A 12,577-nucleotide genomic window follows, 5' to 3' on the forward strand; every position below is an offset into this window, starting at 1 on the left:
AATAGAAGTTCGTTAAGAGTTTTTTGTTTGTTTGTTTTTGTGCCATGGACACTCCTGTTCAGGAGTACGGTGTTTAATAGCTAATTTCCAACCACCCCTTTCTCTCTTACCCTCTTACTTGAGTGCCTGTTTCAGGTAGCTCATATAGCTTAGTTGCCATCATCTTTTTCTTTGTATGCCTTAGCCAATGTCTGGCATTCTCCCAAAGAATCCTCAGCAACACATTAAGTTTTTTCAATATCTTGCTCATCACAGATGAATGGTCCAAATCAACAGTCCTTGATGAGCTCAAGTCCCAGCACTTAAAACTAGTGCTGCATTAACTGAATAGTTGTGAGGACTATTCACCTCAGCACACATATATGAAATATTACTCCAAGGATACAAATGACAATTCAGTAAAGTATAGAATGTCAGTTTGACAAAAAACAATCCAGTGGCTCCTTGAATTAACTTCTCTGGCTTGCTAGAAATGTCTGCTGAAGAGCAAACTAATGCTAAATTCTAGCCTTGATCTCATTCTGGAACTTTTCTTCTTTATTCATACCCTCTTTCTAGTATCAGGGGTTCTTAATCTGGAGTGTGTGAACTTTTTTTTAAAACACATTTTTGGATAACTATATTTTATTGTGACTGATTTCTTTTGTAATGTTATGTATTTTATTTTATATATTTAAAAACATTATTCTAAGAAGGGATTTAGAGGCTTCATCAGATTGCCAAAGATGTCATAGACATAAAAAAGATTAAGGACCCTTAGTTTGGGTGATCTCATTGGCTCCCATGGATTAAGTTATCATCTTTATGCTGGTGACGCCCTATTTTACATATCAATCAAATAACAAAAATTTATTGTGTCTCCTATTTGCTGGAACTGTGCATGGTTCTGGGTATACAAAGAAAAAGTGAAACAGTCCTTGACACAGGAAAAAAAAATATGTACACGCATATATACATACGTATATACATACACACACACACATATATATTTACAAAACATATACAAAATAAATGCAATATAATCTGGCAGGAGAGGAACTAGCAGAAAAGGCCCCACATAGGACATATCTTTTGAGCTGAGTTTTGAAGAAAATTATGAATTCTAAGAGTCAGAGGTAGAGTAGAGAGAATGTTCCAGGAATGGGAGGCAACCTGGACCAAAATATGGAGTTTAGAGGTGGAGTATGATTTTTGAGGAACAGCAAAAAGTATGGTTTTGTGGAACCAAGTGTTTAAAGGGGAATAATGAAGAATTAACCTGAAAATGCCGATTGGAACTGGATTGTGAAGGGCTTCAGCTCTCATTTCTCGTCTGAGTTGCAATCCCACAGCAACAATTTAATACTAGATATATCACCTGGATTTTTATAGAGATATGAAATTCAGCTGGTCCAAAACAGAATCATTAACACTCCCCATTTCCATCGTTTCTTTTAATAATTTTCCTATTCCTTTTAAGGGTGCTGCCATCTTTCTGATTACATATGATAGCAAGCTAAAAGTTATTCTTTCCTCTCCATCACCCCTCATAGTCAACAGCTGGTAAATCATGTTCATTCTACCATCTATCTCTCCCATCTATCTCCTTCTCTCTCTTCCCACTATCCTAATTCAGGTCCTCTTCAGCTCTTGATTGAATTACAATAGTAGTTTTCTTTCTCTTTTTTTTGGGGGGGGTAATGGGGGTTAAGTGACTTGCTCAGGGTCACACAGCTAGTAAGTCTGAGGCCGCATTTGAACTCAGGTACTCCTGAATCCAGGGCCAGTGCTTTATCCACTGCACCACCTAGCTTCCCCCCACAATAGTAGTTTTCTAATTGATCTTCTTTCTTCCAGTCCAAACTTTTTTCTCATCCATCATCTGTAGTTGCCCAAATTGATTTTCTGTTTAAAGTTTCTTCTTAAAGTTTTTCTTAAGTGAAGAAAAAGCTATTTTCTTTCCAACATGTGCTCTTCACATTCTTTGTTCCCTGTTTAAATAGTATTCTACTTGCACATTACTACTTTGTAAGATAAGTTCCTCCATATCTTCTCCCACTTCTTCCCTTAGGGCATTCCTTTCCCCTTCATTTCCTTTTCCTCTCTCTTTTTTTTTGGGGTGGGTGGGTGGTAATAAAATACAATGAAGCCACATCCAGGCTATGTCTTTTTTTTTTAAACTCCTGTGATTGCTGCTGAAGGGACGTTTATGTCATCTCTTCCTATTAGTGTGGAAAACGCCATCTTAATTACTTCTGATTGCTTGCTCTTATTTACTGCTTTATCTTGTTTGTTTGCTTTTATTTCTATTTTTTATTTTTTGTGGGGCAATGAGGGTTAAGTGACTTGCCCAGGGTCACACAGCTAGTGTCAAGTGTCTGAGGCTGGATTTGCATTCAGGTTCTCCTGAATCCAAGGCCAGTGCTTTATCCACTGTGCCACCTAGCTGCCCCCTTTACTGCTTTATCTTTCTCTTGAGTTCCATGTTTGTTTTTCAGAACTTTTACTCAGCTCTGGCTCTTTCATCAGGAAAACTTAGAAGTTCTCTAGTCCAATAAGAGTCCATTTTTTTCTTCCTGTATGATTATATCAAGTTTTGTTGGGGGAAGTTTTTCTTGGTTGTAAGTTTATATCTTTTGTCTTTTGGATTTTTTTATGTTCAGCTCTCTGTTCCTTTTAGATTAGTTGATGCTATATCTTATGAGATGCTAATTGTGGCTTCTTGGTACTTGAATTTTTTCTTTCTGTCTGCTTGTGGTATTGTTTCTTTGATTTGGAATCTCTGGATTTGGGCTATGACATTCTTGGGAGTTTTCATTTCTTTTAAGATATGACCCAGTGAGGGGCGGAGCCAAGATGGCGGAGAGAAGCCAGTAAGCTGCCTGAGCTCTCCCAAGTTTCCCTTAAAAACAACATTAAATCAAGCCTCTTAACAGATCCTGAAACTACACAACCTACAAAAAGACAGAGGGGCACAATACTCCAAACAGAGATAATTTAAAAGACTTCAGGAAAGGGTGGTCTCACTTGGGCAGGGGGGGAGCACAGTGTACCTCAGAGCAGTGCAGCATGGAGGGGGTTGGGGCAAGTCAGTGGGAAGCAACTGAGGCCCCTTGATCCTGGCTCAGCAGGCTAGTGGTGCAGTGGGCCAGTGGTGAGATCCACTAGCACCAGCTGAGAGGGCAGGCTGCCAGCTAGGGGGCTACCCACAGTACAGGTGTGACCAGGCCTGGCCATTCCAGCGTGCACCTGGAGCAAGCACAGAAAGCAAGCCTGGGGGTGGGGTGGTGAGAAATCTGAAAGCCATAGAGGCCTCAGAGTAGAAAGCCAGCGACACAGCCCCTATCTCCCAGGACAGGAAGCTTGAAACAGTAAGCCTGGTGCCCAAGGAGTGGACCACAACTTAAAAAAATAAGCCGCAATATAAGTAAGAAACAAAAAAGAGCTCTCACCATTGAGAGCTTCTGTGTTGACAGGGAAGAACCAAACACAAACTCAGATGAGGACAATACTCTCAAATTGTCTACATGTGAAACCTCAAGAGGGAAGATGAATTGGTCTCAAGACCAAAAAGTCTTCTTGGATGAGCTCAAAAAGGATTTTAAAAATCAATTGAGAAAGGTAGAAGAAAAATGGGGAGAGAAATGAAAGCAACACAAGAAAATTATGAAAAAAGAAACAGGAGTTTGGAAAAAGAAGCACAAAGATTGACTGAAGAAAACAATTACTTAAAAAATTCATCTGGCCAAATGGAAAAGGAGGTGCATAATCTGACTGAAGAAAACAATGCCTTAAAAATTCAGATTGGACAGTTAGAAGCTAAGGTCTCTATGAGACACCAGGAATCAGTCAAACAAAATCAAAAGAATGAAAAAGTAGAAGAAAATGTGAAATACCTCATTGGAAAGACAACTGACCTGGAAAACAGATCCAGGAGAGACAATTTGAGAATCACTGGACTGCCTGAAAGCCATGATCAGAAAAAGAATCTAGACACCATATTCCAGGAAATTATCAAGTAGAACTGCCCTGATATGATAGAATCAGAGGATAAAAATCATCATTGAAAGAATCCACTGATCACCTCCTGGAAAAGACCCCAAAAGGAAAACTCCAAGGAATATTGTAGCCAAGTTCCAGAATTATCAGGTGAAGGAGAAAATACTCCAAGCAGCCAGAAAGAAGCAATTTAAATATCATGGAGCCACAGTCAGGATTGCTCAGTACCTGGCAGGTTCAACATTAAAGGATCACAAAGCTTGGAATATGATATTCTGAAAGGCAAAGGAGCTTGGATTACAGCAAAACTGACCATTCTCTTTCAGGGGAAAAGATGGACATTCAATGAAATGGGGGACTTTCAAGGTTTCCTGATGAAAAGACCAGAACTGAATAGAAAATTTGATCTTAACATACAAGACTCAAGAGAAGTTTAAAAAGGTAAACAGGGGGAAAAATTTATTCAATAAGGTTAAACGGTTTACTTTCCTACATGGGGAAATAATATCTGTAACTCTTGAGAACTGTATATATATATATATATATATATATATATATATATATATATATATATATATATATATATATATATATATATATAGGCATACAGAAGAATTATACACAGAGGGTATAAATATAAATTGTCTTTGATGTGATGATATTAAGAAAATTAAGGGGTTAAAAAGTAGTTTATGGGGAGAAGAGGAAAGGGGAGGTGGAATGGGGTGAATTACATCATATGAAGAGGTGCAAAATCTTATTACAATAGATGGAAATAAGGGAGGGGTGAACATTATTTCAACCATTACTCTCACTAGATTTGATTCAAAGAGGGAATAACATATATGTTCATTTGGATAAAGAAACTTAGCATATTCTTTAGGGAAGTAAAAGGGAAAGGGGGAAAAGGGGGCCAATGATAGAAGGGAGGGCAGAAGTAGGGGAGAAAAAGTGTAAAGAAAAGGGAGGGGGGCTGATAAAAGGGAGGACACATTGAGGTAGGCTAGGATAAGAAGCAAAATGTTGGTGAGGAGGAATAGGGTGCAAGGAGGGGGGAAAAGTACAAAGGGGGTAAATAGAATGGAGGGAAGACAGCTAGTAATAATAACTGTGGATGGGAATGGGATGAACTCTGTCATAAAACAGAAGCAAATAGCAGAGTGGATTAAAAACCAGAATCCTACAATATGCTGTTTATAAGAAATACATTTGAAGCAGAGAGATACACACAGAGTAAAGGTAAAAGGTTGGAGCAGAACATATTATGCTCCAGCTGAAGTAAAAAAAGCCATGGTAGCAATCCTTATCTCAGACAAAGCAAAGGCAAAAATAGATTTAATTAAAAGAGATAAGGAAAGAAACTACATCTTGCTAAAAGGTACTATAGATAATGAAGTAATATCAATACTAAACATGTACGTGCCAAGTGGTATAGCATCCAAATTCTTAGAGGAGAAGTTAAATGAGTTATAAGAGGAAATAGACAACAAAACTATACTAGTAGGGATCTGAATCTTTCCCTCTCAGAATTAGATAAATCTAGCCACAAAATAAATAAGAAAGAAGTTAAAGATGTGAATAGAATGTTAGAAAAGTTAGATATGATAGATGTCTGGAGAAAACTGAATGGGGATAGAAAAGAATATACCATTTTCTCAGCAGGACATGGCATATATTCAAAAATTGACCATGTATTAGGGCACAAAAACCTCATAGTCAAATGTAGAAAGGCAGAAATAGTAAATGCATCCTTATCAGATCATGATGCAATAAAAATTACATGTAATAAAAAGCCATGGAAAGGTAGACTGAAAATTAATTGGAAACTAAAAAATGTCATTCTAAAGAATGAGTGGTGCTTGCTTTGGCAGAACATATACTAAAATTGGAATGATACAGAGAAGATTAGCATGGCCCCTGCGCAAGGATGACACACAAATTCGTGAAGCGTTCCATATAAAAAAAAAAAAGAATGAGTGGATCAAACAACAAATCATAGAAATGATCAACAACTTCATCCAAGACAATGACAATGATGAGACAACATACCAAAATCTATGGGATACAGCTAAAGCAGTGCTTAGGGGAAAATTTATAGCTCTAAATGCTTACATCAATAAAAAAGAGAAAGAGGACATCAATGAATTGGGCATGCAACTTAAAAAGCTAGAAAAAAGAACAAATAAAAAATCTCCAATTAAATACTAAATTAGAAATTCTGAAAACTAAAGGAGAAATTAATAAAATTTAAAGCAAGAAAACTATGGAATTAATCAATAAAACAAAGAGGTAGTTTTATGAGAAAACCAATAAAATAGATAAACCATTGGTTAATTTGATTTTAAAAAAGAAAGAAGAAAACCAAATTACCAGTATCAAAAATGAAAGGGGTGATTTTTTACTACCAATGAAGTGGAAATTAAAGCAATAATTAGGAACTATTTCACCCAACTGTATGCCAATAAATTTGACAATCTAAATGAAATGAATAAATATTTACAAAAATACAAACTGCCCAGGTTAACTGAAGAGGAAATAAAATCCTTAAATAAGCCCATATCAGAAAAAGAAATTGAACATGACATTAATGAACTCCCTATGAAAAAATTCCCAGGGCCAGATGGGTTTACAAGTGAATTCTACCAAACATTTAAAGAACAATTGATTCCAATATTATTCAAATTATTTGGAAAAATAGGTGAAGGAGTTCTACCAAATTTCTTTTATGACACAAAAATGTTGTTGATACCAGACCCAAGCAGAGCCAAAATAAAGAAAGAAAATTATAGACCAATTTCCCTAATGAATATTGATGCTAAAATCTTAAATAGGATATTAGCAACGACATTACAGCAAGTCATTACCAGGATAATACACTATGACCAGGTGGGATTTATACCAGGAATGGAGGGATGGTTCAACATCAGGAAAACTATTAACATAATCAACCACATCAATAAGAAAACTAACCAAAATCATATGATTATTTCAATAGATGCAGAGAAAGCTTTTGACAAAATACAGCACCCATTTCTAATAAAAACACTAGAGAACTTAGGAATAGGTGGTGCTTTCCTTAAAATAATAAGCAGTGTCTACCTAAAACCATCAACAAGCATTATATGTACTAGAGATAAGTTAGAGGCATTCCCAATAAGATCAGGGGTGAAACAGGGATGTCCATTATCACCTCTATTATTTAATATTGTGCTGGAAATGTTAGCTTTAGCAATAAGAGAAGAAAAAGGAATTAAAGGAATTAGAATAGGCAAGGAGGAAACAAAACTATCACTCTTTGCAGATGATATGATGGTATACTTAGAGAATCCTAGAGAATCAACTAAAAAAATTACTTGAAACAATTAACAACTTTAGCAAAGTAGCAGGATATAAAATAAATCCACATAAATCATCAGCATTTCTATACATGACCAACAAAGTCCAGCAGCAAGAGGTAGAAAGAGAGAAAGTAACATTAGACAATATAAAATACTTGGCAGTCTACTTGCCAAGACAAACCCAGGAACTCTATGAACACAATTACAAACACTTTTCACACAAATCAAATCAGATCTAAATAATTAGAAAGATATCAATTGCTCATGGATAGGCCAAGCTAATATAATAAAAATGACAATTCTATGTAAATTAATTTACTTATTCAGTGCCATACCAATCAGACTACCTAACATTTATTTTATAGAGCTAGAAAAAATAATAACAAAATTCATCTGGAAAAAATAAAAGCTCAAGAATATCAAGGGAAACAATGAAAAAAATGCACAGGGAGATGGGCTAGCTGTGCCAAATCTGAAGCTTTACTATAAAGCAGCAGTCATCAAAACTATCTGGTACTGGCTAAGAAATAGAGTGGAGGATGAATGGAATAGGTTAGACACAGGAGACACAGTAGTAAATGACGTTAATAATGTACTGTTTGATCAACCCAAAGACTCCAGCTTTTGGGATACGAATTCAGTATTTGGCAAAAACTACTGGGAAAACTGGAAGAGAATGTGGCAGAAACTAGGCATAGACCAACATCTTACACCTTATACTAAAATAAGGTCAAAATGGGTACATGATTTAGACATAAAAGGTGATACCATAGGTAAACTAAGAGAGGAAGGAATAGTTTATCTCTCAGATCTTTGGAAAGGACAACAGTTTATGACCAAACAAGAGATAGAATATTATGAAATATAAAATGGATGATTTTGATTACATTAAATTAAAAAGTATTATACAAAAAGAAGCAATGAATCCAAAATTAGAAGGGAGACAGAAAACTGGGAAACAATTTTTATAACCAGTGCTTCTGATAAATGCCTCATTTCTAAAATATATTAAGAACAAAATCAAATTTCTAAGAATCCAAGTTATTTCCAAATTGAGAAATAGTCAAAAGATATGAACAGGCAGTTTTCTGATGAAGAAATCAAAGCTATCTATTGCCATATGAAAAAATGCTCTAAATCACCATTGTTTAGATAGATGCAAATTAAAACAACTCTGAGGTACCACTTGACACCTATCAGATTGGCTAATATGACAAAACAGGAAAATAATAAATGTTGGAGAAACTGTTGAAAAATTGGAACACTAATGCATTGTTGGTGGAGCTGTGAACTGATCCAACCATTTTGGAGAGCCGTTTGGAACTATGCCCAAAGGGCTATAAAGCTTTGACCCAGCAATACCACTATTAGGTCTTTTTTCCAAAGAGATCATAAAAAAGGGAAAAAGACCCACATGTACAAAAATATTTATAGCTGCTCTTTTTGTGGTGGCAAGGAATTGTAAATTGAGGGCTTGGCCATCAATTGGGGAATGACTGAACAAGTTGTGGTATATGAATGTAATGGAATACTATTTTTTTTGTTTGTTTGTTTTTTTTGTTTTTTTTTTAGTGAGGCAATTGGGGTTAAGTGACTTGCCCAGGGTCACACAGCTAGTAAGTGTTAAGTGTCTGAGGCTGGATTTGAACTCAGGTACTCCTGACTCCAGGGCCAATGCTTTATCCACTGTGCCACCTAGCTGCCCCAACACTTTCTTTCTTTCTTTCTTTTTTTCTTTTGGTGAGGCAATTGGGGTTAAGTGACTTGCCCAGGGTCACACAGCTAGTAAGTGTTAAGTGTCTGAGGCTGGATTTGAACTCAGGTCCTCCTGACTCTAGAGCTGGTGCTCTATCCACTGCACCACCTAGCTGCCCCAATGGAATACTATTGTACTGTAAGAAACGATGAGCAGGGGGCAGCTAGGTGGTGCAGTGAATAGAGCACCGGCCCTGGAGTCAGGAGTACCTGAGTTTAAATCCAGCCTCAGAACATCGACATTTACTAGCTGTGTGACCCTGGGCAAGTCACTTAACCCCAATTGCCTCACCAAAAACCAAACAAACAAACAAACAAACAAACAAAAAAGAAAAGATGAGCAGGCGGATTTCAGAGAATGAGTGAGATGAGCAGAACCAGTAGAACATTGTATAGAGTATCAACAACATTGTGTGTTGATCAACTGTGATAGACTTGATTCTTTTCGGCAATACAATGGTCCAAGAGTCCAAAGGACTCATGATGGAAAATGCTCTCCAAATCCAGAAAAAAAGAACTGTTGAATCTGGATGCATATTGAACCATACTATTTCTATTGTTTTGTTGTTGTTGTTATGGTTGTTGTTTTTCTTTTTTGAGGTTTTTCCTTTTTGCTCCGATTCTTCTCTCATAACATGACTAATGCAGAAATATGTTTAGTGTGATTGTACATATATAACCTATATTAGATTACTTGCTATCTTGGGGAGGGGGGAGGGAGGGGAGGGATGGAGAAAAATTTGAAACTAGACATCTTATAAAAACTAATGTTGAAAATTAAAAAAAAATATGGCCAGTGGCTCCTTCTCTTTTTTCCCCACTTTGCTCTCTTATTCTAATAGATCTGGACATTTTTCTTTCATGCTTTCTAGAATATGTTATCCAGGTACTTTTTTGATCATAGCTCTCAGGTCGTCCAGTGATTCTTAAATGTTCTCTCTTTGATTTGTTTTTAAGTGCAGTTGCTTTTAATATGAGATATCTCATGTCTTCTTTTTTTAATCTTTTAATTTTATTTTTAATATTCCTTGTCTCATGGCATCATTAACTTTTCTTTGGTCTGTTCTAATTTTCAATTAGTCTGTTACTTGGGTAAGGTTTTGTATATCTTTGTATATCCTGAACTTTTAATACTCTTTCCAAGTCTTTTCTTCAAAGCTCATATTTCTTTTTTCTTTAGAACTCTCATTTCATTTATAAAATCATTGCTTAATTCTTTAAAAAAAAAAGAACTTTTGCTTCACTTTTCCCCCAAGTATTCTAATTGACCATGTGTTGAAGTTCCATTTTTCTTTTATGCTTTGCTTGTACGTGTTTTGGAATCATTCTCTTCTTTTTGTTTTGTAACTTGGGCATCTCTGGCACCATACTATCTTTTTACTGTGGTCATATTTTGTTGTTTTCACTGTTGTTGTTTGTTGTTGTTTACTCTTTCTCCTAGACTTTATTTTTGTTTCAGGAGTTATTTTACAGAGTTGTTTTATAGCCAGCCTCTTTGTATTTTGTCCTGATATGTGTTTTTATTGGGGAGGAGGTTAGTAGTAATGGTGCTGCTACTTTATCTTCAAGTATATTGGGGGTGGCTTAGGTTGAGAACCTGCAAATTTCCTGTTTGCTCAAAGTATTTGATTTAGAGTGAAGTCTTATTGTTACCCTCTTGGTCTGGGCTTTGAAAGCTCATGACCTAGACTTGAGTCCGAGCAACAAAGTTGTAGGCTGACTTCTTGTAGAAGCTCCAGTAGATTGCTCTTGGCCTAGCCCCTCTCAGCTACTTTGAAGACTTTTTAGATTGAGAGTGAAACTTAAGGCTTTTCCTGCCCTGATTGCTTAGCTGTAGTCCTTAGATCCAGTTGTAGGCTGAATACAAGACTACTTTATTATCAGAGACACACACTTCTGTTCTTAATCCTTCCCCAGTATACAACTTAAGGCCCATGACCATCCTCTCTCTGTTGTGCAGACACAGGTCACTCCCCATTCTTTCTAGCCTTCCTCCCTCTGCCCCCCAAGCATCCGTATCTTTCTCAATCTACACTAGGTCTTTAAAAATTTTTTTTTGCAGGGCAGTGAGGGTTAAGTGACTTTCCCAGGGTCACACAGCTAGTAAGTGTCAAGTGTCAGAGGCTGGATTTGAACTCAGGCCCTCCTGAATCCAGGGCCGGTGCTTTATCCACTGCACCACCTAGCTGCCCTTACACTAGGTCTTTGACCTAACCCTGAGATAAGTGTTACAGAGCTGCCAGTTATTCTCTGTTCTTGCTTCCTGTCCAGTGTCATAATAATCCCTGCTAGATCACCAATCACTTCTTGGTCTAGAACATAGCCTCAGGTCCCAGTTCAATCCAAGGGTTGGGAGGCTCTGTATGACACCTTAGTGTCCAGATCTTGTTCCTACTTCTTACAGACCTCTTTCTGAGTTCCTGGGCTGATCTGAGCTGGAAAAATGATTCACTGTAGATTTCCTTGGCTTTCCTGAACATAACTTGGTCTGATGTTCTTCCTCAATCCTTGTTGTAGTAGTTGTGAGGGTTGGATAGTTTCCTCCTACTCCATCATCTTTACTGGTCTCCTTCCAAATAGGTATTCTTAAAGTGTAGGTCCCATCATGTCACTTCCTAACTCAAGAGACTTCAGATGTTCCTTATTTTTTCTAGCATAAAATACACACTGCTCTTTTTAGGCATTTAAAGGCTTTCACTTCCAGTCCCAATTTACCTTTCAAGACCCATCTGACATTGTTTCTTTAAATACTCAGTGATCTAGACAAACACACCTACTTGTTCTGTGTATAATGAATTTCCATCTCCTGTCTATGTGACCTCGCAGAAATTGTATCCCATTTGTGAACTCTTCTTCCTTGTCATCTTTGCTTTGTAATCTTTTTAGCTGCCTTCAATGACAGTTCAAGGTTTAACTACACAGTTGTTAGAACGCTCCCTTACAAAACTACTGCGTGTTTACCTTGTAAATGTTGTATATACTTATGGGTGTGCATGTTGTTTCTACCAGTAGAATGTACTGAGTGCAGAGATCTTCCTTCCTTCCTTCCTTCCTTCCTTCCTTCCTTCCTTCCTTCCTTCCTTCCTTCCTTCCTTCCTTCCTTCCTTCCTTCCTTCCTTCCTTCCCTCCCTCCCTCCCTCCCTTCCTTCCTTCCTCTGTTCCTTCTTCCCTTCCTTCCTTCCTTCCTTCCTTCCTTCCTTCCTTCCTTCCTTCCTTCCTTCCTTCCTTCCTTCCTTCCTTCCTTCCTTCCTTCCTGTCTTCCTTCCTGTCTTCCTCCCTGTCTTCCTCCCTGTCTTCCTTCCTGTCTTCCTTCCTGTCTTCCTTCCTTCTTTCCCCCTTCCCTCCCTCCCTCCTTCTCTCCTTTCTTCCCTTCTTTCTGAAACTTGGGGTGATTATGAAAGAGTACAAAATGACTATTTTTACAACAATATCAACCATTTGATGTATACATCAAATTCATTCAAGATTCCTTGGAAAATATAACAAAATAAAAAATCCAGTTCAAT

General features: G+C 37.1%; 1 protein-coding gene and 1 non-coding gene across 3 annotated transcripts in view; both read left to right on the forward strand.

Annotated features, from left to right (window-relative positions):
- Nucleotides 1–12,577, forward strand: part of GRIN2B (glutamate ionotropic receptor NMDA type subunit 2B) — a 644,293-nt gene that overhangs the window by 81,166 nt on the left and 550,550 nt on the right. The gene's annotated exons all lie outside the window — the stretch shown is intronic.
- On the forward strand, nucleotides 5,834–5,940 carry LOC122730306. The gene has a single exon (XR_006353490.1). It is a non-coding gene; the product is annotated as a U6 spliceosomal RNA (small nuclear RNA).

The sequence above is a fragment of the Dromiciops gliroides genome, chromosome 5 (genome assembly GCF_019393635.1).
Source record: "Dromiciops gliroides isolate mDroGli1 chromosome 5, mDroGli1.pri, whole genome shotgun sequence".
In the NCBI taxonomy this organism is placed as follows: Eukaryota; Metazoa; Chordata; class Mammalia; order Microbiotheria; family Microbiotheriidae; genus Dromiciops; species Dromiciops gliroides.